This window comes from Eleutherodactylus coqui, chromosome 10 (genome assembly GCF_035609145.1).
Source record: "Eleutherodactylus coqui strain aEleCoq1 chromosome 10, aEleCoq1.hap1, whole genome shotgun sequence".
Classification (NCBI taxonomy): domain Eukaryota; kingdom Metazoa; phylum Chordata; class Amphibia; order Anura; family Eleutherodactylidae; genus Eleutherodactylus; species Eleutherodactylus coqui.
In genome coordinates, this window is record NC_089846.1 from 28027544 (window position 1) to 28054589 (window position 27046).

The following is a 27046-nucleotide window of genomic DNA, read 5'->3' on the forward strand; positions in this document are numbered from 1 at the left end:
ACTCGTGGATGCCGCGGCTGAGCTTTCCATAGCAATGCTTCGGACAGCTGGCGGTATCACAACCGTGGACATGCAGCCTACAGTAGGACGCGTTTCGGGACATAATGTCTTCATCCATGAAGGAGTTATCTTCCGAAACGTGTTGCTGCTGTGTCTCCTGGTTTGTATACGGCATGCAGTAAAGATGGAGTTTGTAACAAGAAGCTTTGAGTTGTTAGATTCTTTTCCTTGCCTGTGCTAAGAGGATTGGAACAATGTTAATATTTACTTAGTGACATCTTCTACAGTCCTGGCTGAAGATCTGTTTACACACAACACTTTTTATTTTGTTTTGCTTTGACTCCACCTAAAATGATTGTTGCGAAACTTCCTGATCCATTCTATAGTGGAAGGGGATATTCACCATACATGCTAAACTATGGGAAACATAACTTTTCCTGTTTCCCTTCCAGGACACAAAGTGGTGAAGTTTCTCCTTAAGGAGAGCACCTACAGTAGTAGGTGTGAGGAGACCTATAAGGTCATGCATGCTCCTCTGGGAAGTTTATGCAAATGTAAGATGGACCATTGCCTCTGCAGCGCCATCTATTAGAAAGCAGCATTCCTGCAAGTCAGTGTCTGAGCTTTTAACAGACCTTGTAACAATCACTGGGAATATTGCATGCACGGCCTTATAAGTCTTCTCACACCTACTAGGTGCTGGTATTAGCGTATCTTGACGCCACCAGGAACTAGGGGTTTGACAGGGAGAACGCCCCTGTCACACCCCCAGCTCCCGATTGGGTCAAGCGTACAAGGTCCTACAGCAGTGTGTGCATAGCTGCAGCAACACAGCTATGCACACAATGAAGCACGGACTGTCACCGCTGCCTTCCATGGATATTCAGAGCGATGATTCCCTGGCGAACCCCGACGGATGAGCCCTCAGTCCCTGGCCGAGCATGGCTGTTTGTTCCACGCCGCCACCTGTCACACAGCATGCCTTTCCGCCGTGCTGCAGCATCAGTCCTCCATCAAGTGCAGCAGCTGACAATTTCCTCCTTCCTGGTTGCACAAGGAACGCCGGCACCTCTGAGAACGCTGTTCCCCCGCTGCTTTGTCCCATTTGCTGCGTTGCTGCTCCACACAGCGCCAGCCGCCTCTCACACTGTTTCCCCCCACCCACTCCCCCCGCTGCGGACTCAGTGCTGCCGCCGAGATTCCACTACGACATCGCAAGGAGAAGGGCACTTGCCTTGTGTGGCCGCACTGGGGATGAGAGTTGCATCGGGGGCTGCCAGGCTGCTACCCCAGGCCAATGTATGACAATCTGACTAAGCCCTTGCATGTTCCTTGTTCCCTTTACTGGCCTTCCAGGACCTGCTGCCCACGCCACTGTGCAGCCAATCAGCAACAGGGGGTGTGACCCCTCCTGTCAATCTTTACTCCACCAGGAGTTCCTGGTGGCGTCAAGATACACTAATACCCTAGTGCTCCCCCTAAGGAGAAACTTTATCCTTCCCAACCCAGGTCATAGGCCTCTGACTCGGCGAGCAGTCGCCCAATGCACTCTGATGAGGGACAAAAAACCAAAACAGTCTATCTCCACCTAGTTTTTTTGGAGAAGATATTGGCTTTGGCTTATATTCTCAGTCATAGTTACAAAGCCTGTTAAAAGGTCTAAAATTGACTTGCAGGAATGCTACGTTCCAATAGGGGGCGCTGCATGGGGAATTGTTCCAGGGCACATATTGCTGTTGCTTTCTGAATATTCCCACTGCTTTTCAGCCAAGTCTTTATGCTATTACTATGTCACACTGTATTTGTTTTAGCTTTAGCTACCATTACAATTCAGTGTAAACTGTGGAAAGATGTGCTAGGCATCAAAACAATGAGAACAAACACATCTTCATGAGGATTATAAATCACCGTTTTTGTTTTATCCTTAAAAGGGATTAACCGCCTTCAACAATTCCTCTATTGTTAGAAAGGTCTTATGACGTTAAGTTGATTTCACAACTTCTCACTGCTGGAGTCCCTGATAACACTGAGCAAAGCGGCAGCAAGTGTTCAGATATTCTGCAGCGCCACTGCAGGAAAAGAGAAGAATTACATGTACGGAGTCCTCCAAAATAAGTTAGACAGCTTACAATTCTTTGCAGCTGAAGACGCACTTCTATTTACTCAAAGGCTTACATCACATGGGTGAGCGCGATATCACCGCGAGAAACTCGTGGCAATATCGCATATTTGCTCATGTGATATCTGAGCGTCAGCTATGCTTTTTCCTGGAAAATAATCTCGCATCACATCGCTGCTGCCTGCGATTTTCTCATGCATTTTTCTCCCGGAATAGACTACAACAGGAGTTGCTAATGTTAAACCGCATCATACGCACATCGCAGGTTTGTACATTGAGATGTGATAAATCAGAGGCTCCATAGGGAAACCTGGGTGAGAAAAAATAGCAAAACGCAGAAAGTTAGGGTAGGCAGCGGTTTCCAAATCTCACAACATCGCATATGGGAATGAAGTCATTGAAAATCATGGGTTTCATAATTGTGCGTTTTCTCATTTTCTTGGCTAAGGCCTCCTTCATACAAACGACATATTAACGTTCCCATAGCCACGCGACTATTGGAGCCTGAAAATCGCATTAACGAAGAATAGTTGCGACCGAGTCACGGCTATTCTCCGCGATTTTATCGTCCATTCACATGCCTGGCTGTGGGGAAATAACGCTGCAGCCCCAAAATTCTGGGGCAGAACAACTTTCAAATGACTTAAATGCCTCAATTAGAGGCACTTGTCATTGTTTAGCAGCGCTTGCCGCTGCTAAACTCCCTCCCTTTGCTGGCAGCTTCCATAGACTCTAATAGGGGTCTATGGGAGTCCCATAGGAGTCTATGGAGTCTCCTGGGTTGTGCCGTCAAAAGATAGGACAAGTCCTATCTTTTGACACAGAGAAATATCGGCGTTAAAAAAACGCACCTTTTGACGCAACATTTCTTTTAGATGCGATTTTTTTTTAGGCGCCTATTTGACGTTAAAATGACTATTGGCCAAGCCAAAGACATGCATTTACATGTGGTTTTATTGTTGCTTAAGGCCTCCTGCACATGGGCGGGTCGGTACCTCCATGCGGGATTCCTACAGTGGAGTTCGACCCCGGTGCCTGGCCGGTGACCCTAGCTTACCTGTCTGGCATCTTCTCCTCTGCTGTGAATGTGCCGGCTGGAGCGTCGTCCGGCACATGTGCAGTACAGAGGACGCCACGCCGACACTATGGCGATAACGCGGCCTCCTTTGCTGCGAATGTGCCAGTCGGAGCGCCGGCCGGTACATGCGCAGTTGAGAGGACGCTGCACCATCGCATTGGGGATGACGCGGCTCCTGCGGCTATTCTGCAATGATGATTGCAGAATAGCTGCAGGACGGACGGCTTCCATTGACTTCAATAGAAGACAGCTGTGGGTAGCCCACACAAAATCCAGCATGCTTCGATTTCTCCCCCGCGAGCAGAAAATCACAATCGATTTCCACTAGTGGGCAGGAAATCACATTTTCTCATAGCATGCTATGGGCTGGATTTGCTGCGGAAGCCCGTAGGTTTAAGACAGACTTCACACGGATGCATTTGTGCACGCAATACACAGACAATAGAACCCACTGATTTCAATAGGTTTGTTCACATTTCCGTATATGTGTGCACATTTTGGTCACGCAAAAAATAATAGAACATGTTATATTTTTATGCATACTTGCACACCACAAGTCCACATAGAAGTCAATGGCGGGGTGCAATATACAAGGAGGTACGTCAAACACTGCGTAATTGCGCAGGAAAGACAACGCATCTGGAACTCAGTAGCTATTTCAATGGGTGCGCCATGAACGCACAAATACGCTTGTGTGAAGGGGGCCTACGGGTGCGTTCACACGCTGCTATTTTGCTGCAGATTTTGGTGCAAATTTGCAACAAATTTCACACTTTCAATTGAAATCAAATTGAAGTGGTGAAATCTGCAGCAAATCAGCGCAGTGCGAACGCACCCAAAACGGAGAATCTCTTTTTGGACATCAAACAAAAACTTAGTTTCTAAAATTAATGTACCAAAATGTAGACCTGAAACTTAAGGCCAACCCGGCTGGTCATTGGTGCGATCATGGAAGAGAACAACATTAGGAAAATGTGTCTAGCAACGGCAAACAGGAAGCAGAGATTGTGAAAAGCACAGAATTGTATTTTCTTTTGTTGCTGTTGCCTAGCGATCTTTCTGCTGAGTGCGCCTTTGGGATTGACAAGGTTTGGCTTGTGTCCTGTTTTCCCTCCTCCTCCAATATACTGTACTATAGGTAAAGGATGTCATTAGACATACGGTACTATCTTAATGTAAATGGCTAAAATGTATGGATACAAGGAAATACAAAGTGACCCCATAATATAAATTTGCAGTAAAAGTCGTGGTTTGATTAAAGGGGTATTCTGGAGAATGGGCAACATTTTCAAAAATTTCCCCAACATTTCCATTCATTGCAATTACTCCAAACGTTCACTTAAAGGGGTTGTCCCGCGCCGAAACGGGTTTTTTTTTTTTTCAACCCCCCCCCCGTTCGGCGCGAGACAACCCCGATGCAGGGAGGTAAAGAAAGCTCACCGGAGCGCTTACCTTAATCCCCGCGCTCCGGTGACTTCTCTACTCACCGCTGAAGATGGCCTCTTCCTCCGTGGACCGCAGCTCTTCTGTGCGGTCCATTGCCGATTCCAGCCTCCTGATTGGCTGGAATCGGCACGTGACGGGGCGGAGCTACACGGAGCTACACGGAGCCCCATAGAAGACTGCAGAAGACCCGGACTGCGCAAGCGCGGCTAATTTGGCCATCGGAGGGCGAAAATTAGTCGGCACCATGGAGACGAGGACGCCAGCAACGGAGCAGGTAAGTATAAAACTTTTTATAACTTCTGCATGGCTCATAATTAATGCACAATGTACATTACAAAGTGCATTATTATGGCCATGCAGAAGTGTATAGACCCACTTGCTGCCTCGGGACAACCCCTTTAAATCATCAAGCCATACTCCAGTACCTTTTATTTTTTGCCGACCTGAACCACCGCTGCTTTGTAGCCAGCTTTAGACTTCTAAATCATTATTTATAATGGCCGCTGGGGAGTACAGAAACTACATCTGCAGATCGGGGATAACGTAATGTCAGCAGAATACCCCTTTAACCCTTACCAATCCAATTTGTATCCTGGTTTTCCTAGGGGGCTTACTCTTTTTCTGCCGTTATACAACAGCGCTATATGCTGGCTAAAGCCAGTACTGCATGAGGTGACACATTGGATAGGCTCCGACAGCAGAGAGGCCGGCAATATACAGTAAGAGAACCCCGACGGACGTCTTCCAACATCGGAGCTGTACAGCCTTAAATCATAATGTCTTTAGACGTCAGACAGTGGATTGGAAAGGGTTAAGTTGAAAACTCAGCTATCTGCATGAAAGCCAAAACTTGACTTGTGCAATCAACTTGCTGCACATGTAGGACTTTCTATGAGCAATGGAAGAATCCATGCATGGTTTAAGCACCAATCACCTAGATATCCCCGATCCTGCAGTTTTCTTGGGTATGATGCCAAAAAAGTTTGCATACCTGGATTTGGGGATTTTCTGTCATTCCCCAAGCAAAACGTAAAAAAGTGAACGGGTCGGAAGACTTTCCAAATGCATAGTATATCCTTAGCAAGAGAAACCAAGTAATCTTGTAGATATGATACCTTTGAATGGCTAACAAAAATACATGATGTTAATGCGAGATTTCCAACCTACACAGATTTCTTCCTCAGGCTTAAAGGGGTTGTCCCGCGAAACAAAGTGGGGTTATACACTTCTGTATGGCCATATTAATGCACTTTGTAATGTACATTGTGCATTAATTATGAGCCATACAGAAGTTATTCACTTACCTGCTCCGTTGCTAGCGTCCCCGTCTCCATGGTGCCGTCTAATCTTCAACGTCTAATCGCCCGATTAGACGCGCTTGCGCAATCCGGTCTTCTCCCTTCTGAATGGGGCCGCTCGTGCCAGAGTGCGGCTCCTCGTAGCTCCGCCCCGTCACGTGTGCCGATTCCAGCCAATCAGGAGGCTGGAATCGGCAATGGACCGCACAGAAGACCTGCGGTCCACCGAGGGTGAAGATCCCGGCGGCCATCTTCACAAGGTAAGTAAGAAGTCACCGGAGCGCGGGGATTCGGGTAAGTACTACCCGTTTTTTTTTTTTATCCCTGCATCGGGTTTGTCTCGCGCCGAACGGGGGGGGGCTATTGAAAAAAAAAAAAAACGTTTCAGCGCGGGACAACCCCTTTAAGCTAAGCCTAAGTAAGAACCCTGAGTAGGTCTGCAAGCTTGCTATAACATCATGTATTTTTGGTAGCCATTCAAAGGTATCCTATCTACAAGATTACTTGGTTTCTCTTGCTGGGAACAATCACACTTTGCTCTACTGGCTAACACGGTACCAACTCTTTTTGGTATATCCTTGTAACATCTGACCAACATCTATAGGCTAGCTTTATGGATATAGTTGTCTGACAGTATAGTAGTCCAATGACAAAATTCTGATTATTACTCATGCAACCACACTCAACTAGTGATTTAAGTTATGCCTAAAACAATTGGCTCTGACTGATGGAAGTAGTTACAGGATATTTTCACAACTATGTTCAGCCATATAGATGAACTAACCCGCAACAAGAAAACAGCAAGAAAATCAATGCCAGGAATACACATGACTATCTGCACGTGGAAAAGCATTCCAATCATTTTAGATCACTTTCACTGTCAGCTTTAACAACCAGCGTCCTGAAAGTGGAAAATATGTTGTTTCAGATTTTACTATCCCACTGTGTTTTTTTTCTCCAATTTTCAAGACTTTAGGCGGCCATGAACATTACACAATTGTTTAGCTGATTCTTTAATTGCCAGGCCCCGGATTCCCTAGGGATGCATATTTGGCTCAACTGAACGTGCCTATTCTGTAGCAATGTATGGCAGCCAGACAGATCTGGAGCCGCTTATCTCCCAGGAGGACAATCCGATTGGACAAGAGACATCAATCCAGTCTGACTTATGTTTTCCCCTACATAAGTTCTCAGGTGTTTGAGCCGCATAGATACTAGATGACAGACCACCAAAAACCTATAGGCCATGTGCAGCTTAACTCCTCTGCTCTGCTCCTATACATCAGTAAGAAGAGACATGTCCAATGAGGGCATTCCTGTAAAAGACAACCATTGTATTCAAGAAGAAATAACAGTGAAGAAGGAATATTTATTTTCCCTTTAAAGCTCCGGAGAAAGTTTAATGAACTTGCTATCTGATACAGAGCGACTGCATAGTGAAAGCCTTCCAAGGCAAAGAGCTCTTCTATGTGCCAATGCGTAATTAATGTTATCTCTAAGACTGATCTGCCCCCTCCACCCCACCCCTGTTCTGTGTGCCATGTTTTTTTATTTTATTAACCCTTTCCAATCCAATTTGTATCCTGGTTTTCCTAGGGGGCTTACTCTTTTTCTGCCGTTATAAAACGGCGCTATCTGCTGGCTAAAGCCAGTATTGCATGAGGTGACAGGTTGGATAGGCTCCAACAGCAGAGAGGCTGGCAACATACAGTAAGAGAAACCCAACGGATGTCTTCGAACATCGGACCTGTACAGCCTTAAATCATAATGTCTTTAGACGTCAGACAGTGGATTGGAAAGGGTTAAAGTAAAAAAAATAAATTACTGGCCTTATTAAGAAGAATGGTGTTTAACTCTTTTAGGACCGAGTCTGTTTGTGCCTAAATAACCGAGCCAAATTTTGAAAATCTGCTATGTATTACTTTTATACAGGTCAGAGCATCGCTAATGCATGGAGGTGGTGCGGGCCGGGGATCGTCCTGGCCCACCCATCTCCATTTACAGTAAGCAGGCAGGCAGTTCATAAGTGACTGGCTGCCTGTTTACACGGAACGACACGTTGGTTATTTTTCTGCATGCAGAAACTGAACGACGAACTAGAAGTAAAAGACTTGCGTTCGTCGTTTAGTCGCTGCATGTACTTTCACTCAACGATAATCCTTCAGGTTCTCGCTGGATTATGAGAATCAGAGCGATAATCGTTCTGTGCAAAAGTGCCTTAACAGAGGAAAACCCTAAAGGTTTCACATATCCAAATAATCTTGACATTGTTTTTTCACCAAATATTGTACCAAGTTAACCAATAAAATTTGCAGAAATTTATTAAAAACAATACCAAAATTGAGGAAAATGTAAAAAAAAATTTTTACTTTTTTAACTGCATAATATAGAATCTGTGCATACATACTTTAAAATGTTTTTTTTTAGCAGATATATACTTCAATTTGTGTACTTTATTTTGGAAGCACATTTGAAACATTTTGTATGTTTTGAAACAATTCAGGAGACTTACTAATGTAATATTGAATTTTAACATTGTGAAGTATATTTTGTTTTTACAATTAATTTATATTTAATTCATACTGATTAATAGAAGAGTTACCAAGATGGTGAGCGGTCTGCAAATCATGTCCTATGAGGAACAGCGAAAGGATCTGGGAATGCTTAGCTTGCAAAAAAGAAGGCTGAGAGGAGACTTAAAGGGGTTGTCCCGAGGCAGCAAGTGGGTCTGTACACTTCTGCATGGCCATAATAATGCACTTTGTAATGTACATTGTGCATTAATTATGAGCCATGCAGAAGTTATAAAAAGTTTTATACTTACCTGTTCCGTTGCTGGCGTCCTCGTCTCCATGGTGCCGACTAATTTTCGCCCTCCGATGGCCAAATTAGCCGCGCTTGCGCAGTCCGGGTCTTCTGCAGTCTTCTATGGGGCTCCGTGTAGCTCCGTGTAGCTCCGCCCCGTCACGTGCCGATTCCAGCCAATCAGGAGGCTGGAATCGGCAGTGGACCGCACAGAAGAGCTGCGGTCCACGGAGGAAGAGGCCATCTTCAGCGGTGAGTAGAGAAGTCACCGGAGCGCGGGGATTAAGGTAAGCGCTCCGGTGAGCTTTCTTTACCTCCCTGCATCGGGGTTGTCTCGCGCCGAACGGGGGGGGGGTTGAAAAAAAAAAAAACCCGTTTCGGCGCGGGACAACCCCTTTAATAGCGGTCTACAAATATCTGAAGGGCTGTCACAGTGCAGAGGGATCAGCCCTATTCTCATCTGCACAAGGAAAGACTAGAAGCAATGGGATGAAACTGAAAGGGGGAGACACAAATTAGATATTAGACAGTGAGGGTGATCAATGAGTGGAACAGGTTACCACAGGAGGTGGTGAGTTCTTGTTCAATGGAAGTCTTCAAACAAAGGCTGAACAGACATCTATCTGGGATGATTTAGTGAATCCTGCACTGAGCAGGGGGTCGGACCCGATGACCCTGGAGGTCCCTTCCAACTTTACCATTCTATGATACGTGCCAGAATTTGGCCACAATACACACCGCAACATGCAGCTGAATCTGCTGCTGCAGATTGTTCCCAGGTATTAGGGCTTATTTAGACAGGCGTATATCGGTCAGGTTTTCATGCCTGGCTGATTATGCTGTCCCTCTCTGCAAGGGGAGGAGGCAGGCCTGGCCGGGAGCAGTACACTGAGCTCCCACCCCCTCTCCGCCCCTCACCACGCCTGTCTGAATAAGCCCTAATAGTGATGAAATAGGTTAAATTTCACATTTTTACTATTGTTAAACATGGGAGTCTGAAAATAATATTGAAGTTAATTAGTTTTTCCAGTGTATCACATTGAAATAAAAATTGAACCAGTGAAGAAAATTTACATTTTATATGATTTCTGTCCATTTTTCTTTATATAAAACATGAAATTAAAAGATACTGGCTCTGTCCTGGAACTACATGAAAACTCATTCTATCTCTCAAAAAAAAGTTTAAAAAAAAATTAAGCATCAGTTAAAAAATATTAACCCTTACAATGTTTAGTTTTGAAAATATGAAATGTAGATGTGGACATTTAGGCATCAAATGCCTTGGTCATGAAGGGGTTAATATAATAAATGATGTAAAAAAAAATGTATTTCTAGATAAATAAAAAATGAACTCCACACTATACAATCACCTACACTACGTAATAAGGCCGGCTGTCCACGGGCGACGCGGTATCCCACAGCAAAGCTCCGCCGCGGGAGCCACCGGCGAATCCCCGCCGGTCAGATCTATCTAATAGATAGGCTGACCGTGGAGAATCAGGGCAATTTGCAGCATGCTACGAATTGCCCGCCGCGAGCAGACAGTCGCAATGATTCTCCGCTCCTGGACAGGTGCTGGCGCTTTCCATAGCAATGCTATGGGAAGCGTCGGCCAGCGTGATTCAGAATAAATTGCTGTGGACAGGGGGCCTAAATATGTTAATAGGGGGTTAGTACTTGAGAGGGTTAATTTGGGGTTAATCGGGTGCTTGACAATAGGCTCTGCTTCTCTGATCTGATACTGACTGGAGAGAGAGGGCTTTATAGCACTTAAATGCCAGGAAAGTTTGTTACCACAACAAACTTTCCAGGCAAGCGCTATGAATGGCTGTCACTCTGACCGTGTCATAGGGACCTGAACCAATCCGGTCCTGATGACTGCACTTGAATCACAAGCTGTTAGTAACGGCCAGTTTCGGGTGATTCATCAGTTGCTTTGGGGCACACAATTGCTGGCGTACAACATAAATTTACTCTGCAGCTGCACAGAACCCAACAAGCAGCGACGTAAATTTACCATCAGCAGTTGAGATGAAGTTAAAAGAAATGGAGGGGACTATGTTGGCACTATATAAGTATCAAGTAATATATGCATATAGTAGCAACTAGAGATGAGCGAGCGTACTCGGAAAAGCACTACTCGCTCGAGTAATTTGCTTTATCCGAGTATCGCTGTGCTCGGGTCTGAAGATTCGGGTGCCGGCACGGAGCGGGGAGCTGCAGGGGAGAGCGGGGAGGAACGGAGGGAAGATCTTTCTCTCCCTCTCTCCCGCCCGCTCTCCCCTGCTCCCCGCTGCGACTCACCTGTCAGCCGCAGCGGCACCCGAATCTTCAGACCCGAGCACAGCGATACTCGGATAAAGCACATTACTCGAGTGAGTACCGCTTATCCGAGTACGCTCGCTCATCTCTAGTAGCAACCTATTAGCACAGGCAAACCCTTGTTGGATGTGAGCCTACTTTGAAATGTTTGGCTGGTGAGGGCAGCATGCCCCAGCATCAGCAATAGTCCTGTATGTCATTAGCAGGCTTCCTCGCTCTTTTGTGCACGGATCCCCTCCATACATAGTTTAGTGTTATACTTGGCTGCAGTGCAGAGCTTAGTGCAGTTATGTCCCGGACAAGGAAATAATATGAGTCAGAGGATTGTTTAGCGAGAGTCTGCTTGTTCTTCTCTCTGCAAGCAAGACACTGGGCACAGTGACAGAATAGTGAAACTCATCATTGTACAGCAGACAATGATATTCATTTGTGTTCAGCAGACTTTTCTTTAGGAGCTTAGAATGAAATACGGCTGTTATCTATTATGGCTTAGGTAGAGATGGAAGACATTTATTTCCAAACCACATGGGAGTTGGCTAATAGAGAACAGGCGGGAATGACATGTATCACTGCAGGAAACTGTGCATAGTCACACTAAAAAAGTGAAGAGAATGCCGTGTGTGAGATAACTAGATGAAGATGCAGAAACCAGAACCCACAAAAAGAATGACTTCATGGTGAAAGCAATTAAAACTCGACAAACTGCAAAGTAATGCCATAAATCTCGGCAAGGATTCTTTATAGCGTGACGGAACGAAAGAAGCACTCCTCGAATATACCTATAGACCCCTAATACCTTAAAAGGGTATTCTTTGCACAACCCATTGGGCATTGAGTTACTGATTTTGGTGTGAATGCTAGGGTATGATACTTTGAAGTAACCCTCCAGTCCAGTCCAAATCAAGATGGCCGCACCGCTTCTCTGACTACCTCTTGCAAAGTGTGTACTGGTAGTCTAAGATGATGTACGTTGCTTTGGTTGGCCAGTGCTGCTCATTTGGGCAAGGCTGGCCAATCAGAGCAGCATGTAGTGTCTTAGACTACCGATGCACTACCAATGCACAATGTGCTTCAGGTAGTCAGAGAAGCGGTGTGACTATCTTGGTTTGTCTGGGAGCAGAATGTCATTTTAACCCTTTCCAATCCACTGTCTGACGTCTAAAGACATTCTGATTGAAGGCTGTACAGCTCCGATGTCGGAAAATGTCCGGCAGGGTATTCTTACTGTAGATTACTGGCCGCCCTGTTGTCAGGGGCCTCTCCAGCATATCCCATACCACAGTACTGGCTCTAGCCAGCAGATGGCGCTATTGTATAATGGCAGAAAGAGAAATCCCCTAGGAAACCCTGAATTCAAAATAGGATTGCAAAGGGTTAATGCAGTGAAACAACAGTGTCTAATGCTGATCTGCATGGATAGAGGATGGTGTAGCACTTTTTCCACCTAAGGCCGAATGCACACGACCGAGCTGGATTCCGCAGGAGTGCCCCACAGCGGAATCCGACCTGATACCCGGCTTGTGACCCTGCGTACCTGTCCGGATGGTTTTCGTCTGTGCTGCGGACGTGACGCCAGTATACATGCGCAGTACAGATGTGACCGCGACATTGCTAGGCGATGACGTGGCTTACGTGCCTTTCTGCAATGATGATTGTGCATATGTGAATGCTTATATATTCCCTATTGAGGTACACTATTTACATACCTGTTCAGGGCAAGCAAAGGGGTTCACTTGCTTCAGCTGCAAGGGCTGATCCAGTCAGTAGTGTAGGCAACTGCTTTAGGATGTATTCACATGGGCGGGTGAGAAACTCAGACCAATATCGCGCTTGAAATATTGTGATGTTGACTGAGGGTGCATTGCGATTTGTGAGAAAATCACATCCCATTGCGGTATATGCAGTTTTCATGCATGTGAAGATTGCATGTATTTTCAATACGAAAAATGAAAAATCACATCTCACGCGTGTGAAATTCACATTTAGATATGAGTGCGATGCTAATTTTTCATTGTTTCCTATGGGTGAGATTTCTACACACTTTGCAGAAAAATAGCATATGCCATGATTCTTCTATCTCACAGCATCGCTGCGAGAGAAAAGTCGCACATATCAATAAACCTATGGAAACAAATTGCGTTTATTTGAAAGCGAGTTTTGTGCGTCTCGCAATGCACAGAACTCATGCGAGAAACCCGCCCGTATGAATGCACCCTTTAAGAGAACTTCTGCTCATTTACTAGCATGTGTTAGGCTCATTATTTCTGTATTATACTTGCAATAAAAATGTTGTTGCTTTAGCACTATAAATGAGGTTTGAAGTGGCTGCCACTAGGGGTCTCCCTTCCAGCTCCTTTGCAATCCACTGTCTGTCATTAGGTATGGAGCTTCTGTAGTAACAGGAATGTTTCCATAGCAACAGGGGGAGGGGATAGTTTCAGAGGCTGCAGGCAGAAAGATCTGTAGACACTGTGATAACAATCTTCACAATCTCTGATTTTCCTGCAGTTACAGCATATGTACATGTTATAGTGGGTTTACTAACAATTTGGCAAGAATGTCTCTAAATGCCTGATCGTCCTGGGAAACCAGAGAGCCGGGCATTCAGATACTGCTTCCCTGTTGATTGGACCAGATACAGTGCAGTGCACCTTGGGAAGTAAGGGCAAGGAATTCAGGACAGTGAACTACTGGCAGAATGCTTGCCCTTATCATCCTGGGAAACCAGAGAGCCGGGCATTCAGATACTGCTTCCTTGTTGATTTTACCAGAGACAGTGCAGTGCAGCATTGGAAGTAAGGGCAAGGAATTCAGGACAGTGAACTACTGGCAGAATGCTTGGCTACACCCTGAAAGTGAATATCAAACAGCAGAGCAACAGCAACAGGAAAATGGGAAATACCCCCTGAAAATCAAAGTTTACAAACATGAAATAAGCTGCAAACAGCAGCAAATGAAGAGGGTAAGGAGAACCTGGTGTATTTTAGAAAACTTGTTAAAAACTCGGGTATGCTTTATAGGGGCTCCACATGCCAATTGGAAAGGGATGTAACTTTCAAGTAGGCACCCTAACACTGACTTCAGGACTTGCAGGGGTGGGGGTCAGTGATGTAGATACTGGAGAACACACCAAGGAATAAAATATTTGGCCCCCTGCAAATGTACCGCTCTACTAATCCATCCTAATGGCTGCTTATGGGATGTCTCCTTTTTTGAAGTCTAGAACCCCCTAAATATCTGCACACAACAAGTACCGCGTCCAAGTAACTCTATATAGCCGGATTTCACAGACTAAGTTATTATGTGGAGAAATGCATGCTATATAGACTGCGAGGTTCTGTAGCCGAGCTGCGAGGTTCTGTAGCCGAGCTGCGGAGCCTCAGGCACTGTAGCGTATCATGTATGAAGACAGTAAGGGATTAGATGTGGCATGCGGTGCACACAGCAAACTGTACATCACACATATTGTAACTAGATTACATCACAGATCAAGAATTCTAAACTTCAGCAACAATCTGAGAAGTAAATCCAGTGAGCTCAGGAATACAGAGCTGACAGAACGACATGTTAGTACTGAGTCTTCTATGTTTTATTTGCTTATTGTGTGCTGTGTTTTCTTATAGCGTCATGATACAAATAGTATACAGTAGGCGTGTGGAAGTTCTCTTCCTCCAGCAAACTTCACACACCTCTTGCTTAAGTTTATCTAATGCTCCGATGACGCAAGACTCAACTATCATGTGATACAATCATAGCTCTGCAGCCGCAGCCCCTCAGACTATATCCCCTTTTTGTCCATACTCACCTCCCTTTGTCTGGATGGGCTCCTATTACCGGTAGGTCTGGCTCTGTCAATGTGTTAAGTCGGCAGTCCCCAATGCTCAGTCCCAATGGCTGTCAGACTATCAATCAAGCCCGATGTCAAGAGTGAACCGTGGGACCACCCAGTTGACACATTGACAGCAATAGCAGTTGGACCTATGAAGAGCCTGTCTGGTAAAGGGAGGTATGAAAGAAATGGGGATAGAGTCAGTGAGGCTGTAGTTACAGAGCTATGCAGCCAGCCCTTCCTTAAGCTGCAATACCTGACACAGCCCATGGACATGGGTGGCGCAATTCCTGGAAGAAAGCAGCCATGTTTTGCTAATTCCATAAACCCCTTTAACAGGCGGTAATTACTGCCACATGTCAGTTCCCAAAGCAGAACTTGAATCACAAACATTGCATTGAACAGAGCACTTTGTTGTTGATTGCCAGTGTGAGTCAACTGTAAAATCTGCAAAAACCACAATACTTGTTTTTGTGTAAAATTCGGCTTGTCCAAGGAGAATCAGGACTTCTCTGTCTTTGGAAAAGCCCCTGTAACACTGGCTATAGTCTTCACAGTCAACAAGATACAATGAAAATGTGTATGGTGGGAACAGTAAAGGAGACATAGCGAAGTTTGGAAAAGTTCCCCCCCTATATTATTTACTTGGGGTCACATGGTTAAAAGGTGACCTGATAAATTCGTATCTACATTGCTTTGTCCTGATTGCATCTACGTAGACCTTGGGGGAAAATGCGCCAAAATATAATAATGTCACATTAAGTTGAAGACCTATTATAAAACAAATGTAGCAAAAAGAATAATCCCATGCTTTGCTTGACAAGAGGGTGTGGCTTAGAGGAAAAGGGGCATGGTTTAGCAGAAAAGGGGTGTGACGTATATGTGACAGCATGTGCCAAAACTTTGGTGCAAATTAAGCCAACCAATAGGTGTTACAAAGTTAGGCAAAAGTGTCTAAAGATGTGCTGATCTTATCATTAACCACTGTGATACATTTCACACATTTTTAGCCTGTCTGGTTTGTTTATACCGTCCAACTATTAGATAGCATTAGGGCGCTTTCACAAGCGCGGAATTATTCTGAATGAACGATTTTAAGCTTTGCATGTGCATAAAAAAACATACAGAAATTATAACCGCACCATAGGTGGCGCTGCAAAATGAAAACGTACTGATCTAAGAGAGAAACAAATTCTCTTTCACATAGTATCAGTAAGAAATAAAATTAAGCCAATTCTTTTTTTTTTACAATTAAGCTTGAAAAGTGGTAACTTTTATAATTTTTGCAAACAATGATATATTTGATGGATTGCTGTGAAGTGCCTGTAGGTCTTAAGGAGCTAGTATAATACATGGTACAAATATCAGGTTTGTATCACCTTTTGGGTAGATGCTACAGTGGCCCAAATTTCCTTCCGCTGAGAATGACTGATTTTGAGGCACCATTCAAGCAAACTTTTCAAGCTAACTTTGGAACCAGAAAAGTTCACGATGGTACAATTAACCCTTTCCAATCCACTGTCTGACCTCTAAAGACATTATGATTTAAGGCTGCACACCTCTGATGTTGGAAGAGATCCATCGGGGTTCTCTTACTGTATATTGCCAGCCTCTCTGCTGTCGGAGCCTATCCAATGTGTCACCTCATGCAGTACTGGCTTTAGCCAGCAGATAGCGCCATTGTATAATGGCAGAAAAAGAGTAAGCCCCCTAGGAAAATCAGGATACAAATTAGACTGGAAAGGGTTAAATTTAGCGTAAAAAGTTGTGCAGGACCTTCAATTTTTAGCTAATAATCCAAATTTATTAATAGCTAAAAAACGCCATTTTATTCATTGTTGTGTGCGCCCTTGCAGACACCCCCTAAACAGGGGAGTCTAACTCAGGAAGCATTAGCCGTAGGGACCTAAAACTTTGGGAAATTTCTTTTGATATCATGGGCGCATAATATACAAATTTGGAACAAAATCTGAGATATGAAGGAGGGGACTTTTTCTTGTTTTAGCCCACTTGACATGGAATGACTCTGCACATAAGACAGAACACTAACACCTATTTGTATGCGATATTCATGGACCCCGTACATTACATGTGCTATTCCCATCCATGAAAACGGACAAGAATAGGAGATGCAGAGGTATTTTCGGACAGATCATTGGTATATGTGGAAATGTGGCCATGTGAATAGCTTTTATGGGGCCGAGGGCTGTCTGTGGAATACAAGGACAGCACAAATTAGAAGTAATGTGATGATATCAACATGCTGACTGATTCTAATACTTTTCTCCTCGCAGAGCTGGCCCCAGAAATTCTAACTCCAGATAGAATGAATTACTCCGCTGTGGAGAACACTAATGTTTTTGTTCACTGTAAGGTTTTTGGTTCTCCTACTCCGATCATCTACTGGTATGTACTGCATTCAAAACCAATTCTGAATAATCATTAAAGAGGTTTTCCCACTATTGACATATATTCACTCTCCATAGGATAGGGAGTGAATGTCTGACTACTGGGGGTCCGACAACTGGTACCCTCTGTGATCCTGAGATCTGTACACTGCAAGTTCCCCATGAGAATGCAGCAGTGGTGGGCATGCATGACCACTGCTCCATTCACTTCTATGGGACAAAGGAAGATTGGCAGGCGCATCGATTTTCCTCCGTCTGAATAGAGCAATGGTTATGCATACGCCTCTGTGCTCCATTCACATGGGGGACTCGGGGTATGCAGATGTTGGGATCGCCGGGGTTATCAGCAGTCGGGCTCCCTGCGATCAGATGGGGATAAATATCATTAGTGCAAAACTTCTTTAAACTTTGGCATCTTCCAACCTTCGACTATACAGAACTAATGCGTTGGATTAATGGCAGGTAATCTTGCAGTTTTAAAGTAAAGACGTGCGGAATTCAAGCCCCATAGGATAATATTGTGACGCAGAAATGTCCATGCAGACTAATTCCGTCACATGTGAAAGCAGCCTTAGGGACCTTTGACATGGGCGGAATATTTCTGCAAGACGCACCTGAAGGACAGCCCAGTCTGCTGCTGTGGATTTCTACTCCAGAATCCTCAAGTAAACATGCAGGTTTTGGCGCAGAATCTTTTGTGTCTATAAATGCGAAATATCCGGCACGTGTGAAAGGTCCCTTACTGCACATGGCAGTAACAGCATTTTCTGCTTGTGTGGGTTTCCTCTGGGCACACTGGTTTCCTCCGATATACTGATGAGTTAAAAACAGGTTTCCTCTGAAACTGGCCCTGGTGTGTATGTGATATGGAAAATGGGATTATGAACCATACTGATGACAGCGGCTGATGCGTATGGTATATTCTTGGAACAGATATGGAGGGGAGATTTCTTATATGTGGAGAAACAAGAAATCGTGAAATTGTATAAACTTTGTTACAGTTTGGGGGAGTTCCACTACAATATGGCTACAATGTTGTCTATGTGCGTGTTGTATTCTAGCCAGTGCATATTGTCATACTCATGGCTGCTATGGTTTATCACGTAATTGGGGGTCGAAAGCTATATGTGGTTCCAAAGCCACTAGTTCGTGGCCCATTGATGTACGACTATTCTAAATATGCAATTATCTTATGACACACTGCATTTCTTATGCGAGTTGTACTTTCAGCCTTCGGCAGAGGGATGAATAGGCACATTCCTGTACTTCTATGACTATTTCATGGAGAGAAACCAATATGGAATTCTTCACATGTCAATCTATACAAAATTACAGAGAGAGAGAGAGAGTTTCCCTCTAAACTAATGTACTTAAGTACTTTTCTACTAATGATCCCCAACTCTAATCACACTATGGAAGCTGCCATATTGTGGGCAAGACGTTTTGGAGAACAGAGCCACCAATTGACAAGGAATATCATTATGTGTGTCAGACCTGGCAACCATTATTTTTTTTTAATTGACCGCCAATGAACAATCACCAAAGTGTTATGTACAAATGATGCTTGTTTCTTGCATTGCAACTATTGTATGGACCAGGACCAAACTTAAAGGCAACCTGTCACATTCCCCAAGCTGCCCGGCCTGCGAGCAGCAGGACACTGTATGGTGACAGACACGCTGATTTCAGCGATCAGTTTAGTGGTTTTGCAAATCTTCCTTTTTGAAATCTGCAGGACCGGACGGGAGACGAGTCCAGTGAAGCTCATAATATTCATATATGCACACTCCTCCCATCCTTTAGATGTGGACTGACAGGTCCTTACTGTGCATACAAGGGGACCTGCCAATTAGCATCTGGAGGGAGGAGGATGAGGGGGGTAAGGAGAGGGTGCATATATATAGCTTAATTGGACCAATCTCCAGCCCGGCCCTGCAAGTTCCAAAAAGAAAAATTTGCAAAACTACTGAACCGATCAGTATATGTGACAGACCACTGAAATCAGCATGCCTCTTAATGTAGCCTGCTGCCCAACGCCCGGGGAGCTTATGGAACCTGACAAGTTTCCTTGAATCAAAAGTTGTCCATATTAGCAATGGTATTCAATCAAAAAGTTGCTGGATGTTAGTTTCCATTTCTGTGTACAGGCCACCAACTTCCATCAGTGATGAGCAAAGTTTTCATCATTTAGCACTGCCCATTTTGTGCATTGACACTGGGCAATTATTACGATGGCCTGCAAGCATTTCGATTGGGCAAACATCTCTTCAGAGTATTTCTAGGCTACTGATTCCCTTCAGAAACCACAAGGGAATATAGTATTACATGCCAGTCATTTAATACATGGGCAGGACAGATCAGCCACAGTGAGGGTGAAAATCCATTTACACTGAGCAGCTATCATTTAGTTGGTTTCCGCGTCTCTCTAAGTCCCGTGGGACCGCTGCTATGACTGAAGTACTGAAAGCCAACTGGAAGTAGTCTCCTTCTACTATGATAGCGGCAGATCATCCAAGAAGTCATCCACCGTCATCTTCCGGTACCGATCCACGTTGAGAGTCGCTTGGAATGAACACAGGTCCAAGAAGGCTCCATGCATGTATGGTAGCGGAAGGAGACCACTTCCAGTACGCTTTCCTTACTTCAGTCATAGCAGCAGTCCCATGGGACTTAGAGAGACGTGGAAAGAAGAGTTCATTGCTTCACACAATGCAAAATTTGAAATCCATGTTCCGGGGCCCTAGGGGTCCGTTCGCCATACCATCGTGTAGCGCATCCATGCCTTCCTATTCACGTACATTATTTCATTATAGGACACCAGTATTGCGATATAGCGCCGGATCCGTCTTTTAGACTACATCCTGTATAAGTAATGTTGTGACAAGAATAGTTATGAGGACTTTTTCACCCTGATAAATAATAAACCATATCTCCTTCAAAACAGCAAAACATGAAAACCTAGTAACACTCAAGCTCATGTGGCGGGCCCGATACACAGACCTCAACTTAATTGGCGAACATTATTAGAGCACCACAACATTTCCTTCAGGAAAATGCTGACCTCATCACGCTGACAGAACCCAGAAAAGGTCAGGGCAGGGTGCAGCCAGAACATGGAATTCGGGGGAGGAAACTCGAAAGGGAACAAGACTGTTGAAATGTTCTCATTGCAGCCAGAGATCCAGCTATTTAAAGCTTGGAAGTTAATGCTTTTTAAACGTGGGGGGGCTTTACTGGGGGGCAGCACGTTGGCTCAGTGGTTAGAACTGTTCAGCATCACTGGAGACCAGGGTATGAATTCAATTCAAAATCAGGCTGTATGTGATGGCCGCAAGCATGGAAACAGCCAAGTGGCTACTGCCTCCGTAACTCCCATAGAAGTGAATGGGAGTTATGGAAAGAGCGTAGCAAAGTGAGCTACAATGTACCTGCAGCTCCTGAGTTACGGAAACAGTTTATGTTATGCTGTTTCCATATTCCAGGCTACAGAAGTGATGCAGAGAGGACTAAAAGGCTAGGACGAAGGTTGATGACTTAAAGAGAAGTGGAGTCACTGGTGTGTATAAAACCAATGAGGCTTTATTTAAAACCAGCGTATAATTCGTTTCGAAGTTTGCAGACCTCTTCATCAGACACTTGTTGGAGTTACTTGGCAAGTATTAGTCCTTGTAGATGGTAACGTTCATCTATGAGCAACTGCCTGTTTGTAACGAATGAAGCAAGGTGGTCGGAAAAGATCTCTCCGGCATGCTCCACCTCCATTTACTAAATGACTAGGAGTGATAGTCACCCTGTGTAAAAGTAGGCTGAAACTACCCTGAAAAAAAGACGGTTAAGGGGCGACCAAATAACTATGTATAAATACATTAGGGGACAATACAAGGATCTCTCCCGTGATCTCTTTATACCCAGGACTGCAACAGTAACAAGAGGGCATCCGCTACGTCTAGAAGAAAGCAGGTTTCATCACCAACACAGAAGGGGGTTCCTTACTGTAAGAGCAGTGAGACTGTGGAACTCTCTGCCTGAGGACGTGGTGATGGCAAAATCCATTGAGGAGTTTAATAGGGGACTAGATGTCTTTCTTGAGCGCTACAATATTACAGGATATAGGCACTAAATAACCAGCGGGGTTGTTGATCCGGGTCTTGGAGTCAAGTAGGAACTTTCAAACGTTGATCCAGGGATTATTCTCACTACCACTATGGATTCGGAAAGGAATTTTTTCCCCCCAAAAGGTCCAATTGGCTTCTGCTTCATTGTTTTGTTTTTTTTTGCCTTCTTCTGGATCAACAAGAAGGAGTAGAAACAGGCTGAACTAGATGGACATTGTATCCCTTCAGCCTAACATACTATGTATGTTCTGTAATTAGAAGACAAGGAAGAGGGGGATGCAGCTACAGTAAAACAACATCAGAGACTATGGAGGTGGAACGGCAAAGGAAGATTTAGGATTGGCTCAGCATGTATAATGTATATTTTATGTCACACCCAGAATAGTGTGCCCACTCAGCAAACAGGAATACAGAAAGCTGCGATTACAGAAATCAGCAAAAAGAAGGAAAAAGAACAAAAATATGTAGATTATAGGCAACATTTCTGGTTTCACTGAATGCATTATACATCAGCAGATGCTTAGGAAAGGACTTCTTTTGTAAGTAATTTTTTTTTGCAATCCAAGTGTGAACTCAGCCATGAAGAGGACAGTCACTTTGGATATGATGTCAGGGGTGAACAGAAGTGTTCAGCCCAGAAATGGTCTTTCCAGTAGTATTGGGTCAGTGACTAAGAGATGCTGGAGGGATCACTGTGAAGGTCCCAGCAATGGATGTCACCATGACTTTCAGGCTACTGCTCCCTAGTGGCAATATGGAGGAAGTGGTAGATAATTGCTATTAGAATAACTGTCTGGTTAGGGAACTGGACAATCATTTCAATAAAATACATGTTGGATATATTAACCTTAAGTTTGGTCATATCCTCCAAGATACTATAGACATTAACACAGGATTGCACTGAATGCATTACTCAAAAGGGGTTGTCCGAGGATTTTTTTAGACTGTATTCATATCTGCGTTGGAAGCTCCATTGAAAGGCTCTGGCACAGATTTGGCATGGAAGAGAACGCATTATAATCAATGGTGCCTCTTTGGCACAGTTTGGTTCCGTGGTGAGACGGATCTGTTCATTCAGAGGATTCCATTTTCCTGCTCCTATAACAAACTCCCAAGTACAGATGTGAATTTTGCCTTAAGTAAAACTTCAAATGTGTTAAAAAATCACAAAAACAGCCGTACTTACCCATCCTCTGCCCTGGTGATCCAGTGCTACAGCCCCCCGATCCTCCCTGTGTGTGCTTAGGAATAGATACCACCTGCAGTGGCCAAGTGCTGTTCTCCTGGTATCATGGCTCTCAGCATCTAAGTGGTGATACCAGGAGAATGGTACCGCTGCCGCCTCTGATTGGCTGCAGCGGTCAAGTGGTTTTATTCCCAATCAAAGACCGAGAGAACCGTTGGGGCTGCAGTACTGGATTGCTGGGGGAGAGGACGATAAGTACGGCTCGTTTTCTTATTGTAACACATTTGAGGCTCTCCTTAAAAAAAATAATCTGGCAGCTCGAAATCCCTTTAAATATTAAGAAAGCACAGGTACAAATTTCATGTTTAAAGATGAACCATCTAGCAGCTAAACCTTGCTGAAGCTTGTGACTCCTTTCCTGATGATGTCATCTTTTTAAGGGTATACCGGACACTTAAAACCCTGCCTTCTACATGCTCTTCCTGTAAGATAAGACGATCGGGTTTCTTTTTTTTTTTTTTTCTTCTCCCCACAACCATACCCTTCTACGCCAGCTGGTTGGGCAATGTATAGTTTTTCAGAATATAGCAGATACTCTGGCACTGAATGGGTTAAGCGCTTTGTAAGGATTTGCTCTTCGAAAATGCAGAAATAAATAATTTCTAATGAGACATTTAGGAAGAGTCCGACGTCTGTGAGCACATTTATATTGTGCCTTATGGAGACGGGGTTTTAAAGTGCTTGAGTTAAAGGTCATTGGAGACAAGTAAGGATTAACATGTTTACTTTATGTTATTAGTGTTGTTTACTTCTTGTTGTATAGTGAGCTGCTTATCTGCTCGGTTTACTGTAACATAGGGACTTCTATCATAAGGATTCAGTTGATGACGGTGCCATTAACTGTAACTTATGGCTGTCCTCTTCAGTGCCTGCATCTGGATCATTGGTTGGTTATCTCTGTTGTCTTGCAGCCCTGGCCCTTGAGTTTGTATCCAATCAGGACAACATATGCAAATAAGGAAGATGGAACAATACCTCTGCAGCGCCACCTATTGGATGGCAGCATTCCTTCAAACCAATGTACAACTTTTTAAGAAGTCTGTAAAACAATGATTTGGAATAGGAAACCGAACGAGAAATCCATACACAGACAGCTGTTTCGGGGTGTCTGCCCCTCATCAGTGTGCAGTAGGTTTCTGGCTTGGCTGGTGAGAGGATTGTTACATGGGTCGAGAGGGGTGTAAAAGTATTCTGTCACCAGAATATGGAAAATTGGCATGCACGATAGTGCCATGTGTCATATGGCACACAACATAACCATGTCTATGTAAAAAGGAAGAGCTGTAGAATAACTTTAAAAACTCGAAACTCTTGGCGCATGCAAAATGACCTGCCTTGAATCACGGAAGCGTGCTACCAGCATCCCGAATTATACAGTACTGCCTTTGTTCACACCCCTTCCTTTGCTCGTCTGCCTCCGCTAGCTGCTGACATCTATGCAGGCAGCGGTGAAATACTACGCTTGCGTTGTGCGGTTTTCCTGAGTGCACTTTCCCGGAGGACCTGGCATGTTCTGTTGCATGCATATGTGCCACTGAGGTCGAGGCGTAGGCACCTCAACCTCACTGTGCATGCCTGCTTCCAGCTGGGGTGGCGTGCCACAAAGCGCAAGCACGGAATCCCACAGGCGCTTGCGCTGAGGAGGTGGCTGAGCGAAGGAGGGGGCATGAACAAAGCCAGGACCATGGGACTCAGGGCGCTAGTAGCCCTCCTCCATAACTAGAGGCGGGTTGTTTTACATACAGGACACCAGTGCTTCGAAATACGTTTTTAAAGTTACTGTACAACTAGTCTATGTAAAAAGGAAAGGTTTATATTGTGTGCCATGTGACACATACCGCTAATTTTCCATATTCTGGTGACAGAATCCCTTCAAATACAGATGTGGAAGCCCATTTTCCTTGTGTAAAAAAAAGTGCAACATGTCTGCCACTCCCCATTATGTCTAATCGCAGACCAAGAAAAAATAGAAATCTGTCCGAATTTGGAAAACATAACCTCACCGCACTATCACATCCATGGAGGATACTTCTATACAATGTTTAACAAAGTCCATGATAAAAAATACATTTCTTCATACATTCTACATTACATCAGACAAGCTGTGATCAAATACGGTATGCAACTCTACACCAGAGACATCCTGCATGCATGTCTGCTACCACTGGGGAACTACAAGTTGCAGCATGCTTCCGCCTTACAGGATACACTAATTCTACACATAATTTCTCAACAGCTGTAAAGACACAGATTTCTTGCCCACCACTTCTAATATCCGCAATTCCAAAATATCTTTGAAACCAACACATAGCTTTTCAAGGATTTGTAGCATTAAAGGGAAACTCCGAAGATTCAAAGCCAAACTTATTTGTTGCATAAGGCAATGATATGGAATATAATGTTGTTATAACTTGTTTTACTTGCGGTCTCCCCCCTTGCTTAGTTCTCCATGGGTAGCCAATGGTTACGTCCTATACTCTGCGTGGTTTAACTGGTCAGGCATGCTCAGTGCCTTCAAATTCCATAATGACGACACAGTTGGTAAAGATGAGATTGCGCAGTAATTGGTAATGGGGCATTGTGGGAGATGTAGTTTTTGCACTCCCCGATGGTTATTTTAAATAACACTGTGGAAAGCTGTGGTGACGCGGGTCAGAAAAAAAAAAGGTACCAAAGTTTCCTTAGATGTGTGAAATAATGGCAATAAGTGAAAACGTTAGAGAAATTTTGAACATTTTGCCCAGTCTCCAGAATACCCCTTTAAAGTCATCTCCAGTATTTTATGGGTTAAGAGAGGAGCCACAAGAAGCTGGGCTGTTATAATCTATCCTGCTTTCATTCTCCTGTGCTGGGGGTATGCTACTTTCTACATTTTGGGAATTCAACGAAACTACTGATTTTTCAGAATCGCAGGGTTGTTCTTGTAAAGTAGAATGACTGACACCACACAATACATAGGTTTCCAATGGTGCCAAGCAAAGAGAGCCCGCCAGCAGTGCCATGTATGGGCTCAGTGATAAGGACTATGCGTTGGCTTTCTTTTAAAATACTTTAATAAAGCTGTTAGTTTTATGTATCTCATCCATGCTGGACATTTCCCCCCTTTTGGGTTGTTACATTGTGTTTGGATCAGAGTCCTGGCGTGTTCAACTGATGGTTCCGTGGAGCTGGCTAATTCTTGCTGTTTCCTACTATGGTCTCCCTGGATTTCCTATTATGGATGTTATAGGTGCATTGGTGTTTGCACTGTTACATGTCTTTGCATTCAGTTGTTCGAGGTGGTGAATTTGTACTTGTATTTGATTGTTTTCTGCCTTTTACAATACTTTTTTTTCCCAGTGAACCTATTTCTATTTTTCCAATGTACCTATTTCTCATGAAAAGGTCTTTTCTGCAATGAAATGCTGGGATCATTGAAGATGATTTTTTTTACATCAGGTCATAAATCCGCCACTAATCAATGAAAGCAATCATTTTACTCATTTCCACCCTTTTTTTGTAGAGCCGTGCTAAAACTGCTTTGCACTAACATTGCCATGGTTTGATAATTGCTTTTGTAACAAAGCTGAGAAAGATGACAGTTTTGTAGAATGACCCTCATACATCAGCAGTCAATGACATTAGCAGCATGCCACCCGCAATGACAGGCACTTCTGTCAGTGATCAGGTCAGGGTTGCGTGCCGTTCTCACTATGACAGCTGAGACTCCTCAGTGCGCACAGAAGGCGCAGCGACAAGACGCATGTTCTCAAGGATCGCAGTATACCTGGGCATGCTAAGGCTGGGCATCAGAAGTGCCAACCAAAGACCTTGCAAGGAGTGAAGAGATGGCAGCACCAGGCGTCACACAGTGTCCTGCACAATCATCTTACCTTTCCTTCTGCAACTTCCAAACTGGAGCAAGCGGAGAGGTTGGAGCGCAGCTGCTGGTCCTGTGTGCTTCCCTGTCTGCTCCTCTCAGAAAAGGGGATAATGCCTCAAAGTTGCCCTGTCAAATGAATTACACCCCCTTGATGTCTCCTCTCTCTCTCTCCCTCCGAGATTGAGAAAGCCTTAATTGGTAAAATAGCAAAGTGAAGAAGAGGGGGGAGTTTATGGCAGCCTGCAGTTTAGTAGAGAACCCCGCCTCCCCTAGCTTTGGATGAGGTCAGCCTTCATTTTCTCAGAAGCCTGAATTTCTGCACAGCCTCAAGGCAAAAAATGGGATGCCTGCTCCCAAGGAATTTAACCCCTTCAGGAGTAGTGGGTAGATAGTATTGGGCAAGAGACTGTACTGTAAGGGGGGTAAATTGGCTGCATCTGGGAAGTGGCTTCCCCACAAAACAGCTGCATGATATGTATCCAAGTAGAGACAATGCCAGAAGATGTGAGTGCTAGTAG

General features: G+C 44.3%; 1 protein-coding gene across 4 annotated transcripts in view; it reads right to left on the reverse strand.

Annotated features, from left to right (window-relative positions):
* FLNA (filamin A) overlaps positions 1–26706 on the reverse strand; it is a 116011-nt gene extending 89305 nt beyond the window's left edge. For all 4 annotated transcript variants that reach the window (XM_066580722.1, XM_066580720.1, XM_066580721.1 and 1 more), the window contains exon 1: positions 26539–26706. The gene's annotated coding sequence lies outside the window, so the exon portion shown is untranslated. The remainder of the gene's footprint in view (positions 1–26538) is intronic.
* Between the last annotated feature and the right edge of the window lie 340 nt (positions 26707–27046).